We start from the raw sequence: 2,139 nt of genomic DNA on the forward strand, positions 1-2,139 counted from the left end.
AATTAAGCGTAGCATAAGATCTCGTCATTAAGTTATTTGCTATAAGCTTTTGATACATAGTTACCTAGTCCTTATGACCATGAGATCATGTAAATCACTTATACCGGAAAGGTACTTTGATTACACCAAACGCCACTGCGTAAATGGGTGGTTATAAAGGTGGGATTAAGTATCCGGAAAGTACGAGTTGAGGCATATGGATCAACAGTGGGATTTGTCCATCCCGATGACGGATAGATATACTCTGGGCCCTCTCGGTGGAATGTCATCTAATGTCTTGCAAGCATATGAATAAGTTCATAAAGAGACCACATACCACGGTACGAGTAAAGAATACTTGTCAGGAGACGAGGTTGAACAAGGTATAGAGTGATACCGAAGATCAAACCTCGGACAAGTAAAATATCGCGTGACAAAGGGAATTGGTATCGTATATGAATGGTTCATTCGATCACTAAAGTCATCGTTGAATATGTGGGAGCCATTATGGATATCCAGATCCCGCTATTGGTTATTGGTCGGAGTGAGTACTCAACCATGTCCGCATAGTTCACGAACCGTAGGGTGACACACTTAAAGTTGGATGTTGAAATGGTAGAACTTGAATATGGAATGGAGTTCGAATATTTGTTCGGAGTCCCGGATGAGATCCCGGACATCACGAGGAGTTCCGGAATGGTCCGGAGAATAAGATTCATATATAGGATGTCATTTTATGTGATTTAAAATGATGCGGAAGGTTCTATGGAAGGTTCTAGAAGGTTCTAGAAAAGTCCGGAAGAAACCACCAAGGAAGGCGGAGTCCCGGTGGGACTCCACCTCCCATGGCCGGCCAACCCTAAGGGGGAGGAGTCCCAAGTGGACTCTCCAAGGGGGGCCGGCCACCCCCTCCCAAGGAAGGTGGAACTCCCACCTCTAGTGGGAGTCCTAGCTTGGGTAGGTTTCATGAGTTATGGAAGGTTTTGGTTTGGGGTCTTATTCGAAGACTTGTAGACCAACTCTTGGGTGTTCCACCTATATAATGAGGGCCAAGGGGAGGGGGCCGGACACCCCAAGCACCACAAGGTGGCCGCACCACTAGATGGCCGGCGCCCCCCTCCCAAACCCTAGCCGCCCCCTCTCTCCTCTATAGCTCCCGCACGCTTAGCGAAGCTCCGCCGGGATTCTCCACCACCACCGACATCACGCCGTCGTGCTGTCGGATTCAAGAGGAGCTACTACTTCCGCTGCCCGCTGGAACAGGGAGGTGGACGTCGTCTTCATCAACAACCGAACGTGTGACCGAGTACGGAGGTGTTGCCCGTTCGTGGCGCCGGTGATCAAGATCTTCTACGCGCTTTTGCAAGCGGCAAGTGAACGTCTACCGCAGCAACAAGAGCCTCATCTTGTAGGCTTTGGAATCTCTTCAAGGGTGAGACTCGATAATCCCCTCGTTGCTACCATCTTCTAGATTGCATCTTGGCTTGGATTGCGTGTTCGCGGTAGGAAATTTTTTGTTTTCTATGTAACGTTATCCTACAGTGGTATCAGAGTCGTGTCTATGCATAGATGGTTGCACGAGTAGAACACAATGGTTTTGTGGGCGTTGATGCTCTTGTTATCTTTAGTTTGAGTACTTTGCATCTTTGTGGCATAGTGGGATGAAGCGGCTCGGACTAACTTTACATGACCGCGTTCATGAGACTTGTTCCTCGTTCGACATGCAACTTGTATTGCATAAGAGGCTTTGCGGGTGTCTGTCTCTCCTACTATAGTGAAGATTCAATTTACTCTTCTATTGAAAACACTAGTATCAACGTTGTGGTTCATGTTCGTAGGTAGATTAGATCTTACTCGAAAACCCTAAACCACGTAAAATATGCAAACCAAATTAGAGACGTCTAACTTGTTTTTGCAGGGTTTGGTGATGTGATATGGCCATAATGTGATGATGAATATGTATGAGATGATCATTATTGTATTGTGGCAACCGGCAGGAGCCTTGTGGTTGTCTTTAAATTTCATGTTGAGTAGTATTTCAAAGTAGTTGTAATAGTTGCTACATGAGGTGAACAACCATGAAGACGGCGCCATGAACCTTGACGCTACGCCGACAATGATGGAGATCATGTCCGTTGATGATGGAGATCATGTCCGTGC

The sequence above is a fragment of the Lolium perenne genome, chromosome 4 (assembly GCF_019359855.2).
Source record: "Lolium perenne isolate Kyuss_39 chromosome 4, Kyuss_2.0, whole genome shotgun sequence".
NCBI classification, from domain to species: Eukaryota; Viridiplantae; Streptophyta; class Magnoliopsida; order Poales; family Poaceae; genus Lolium; species Lolium perenne.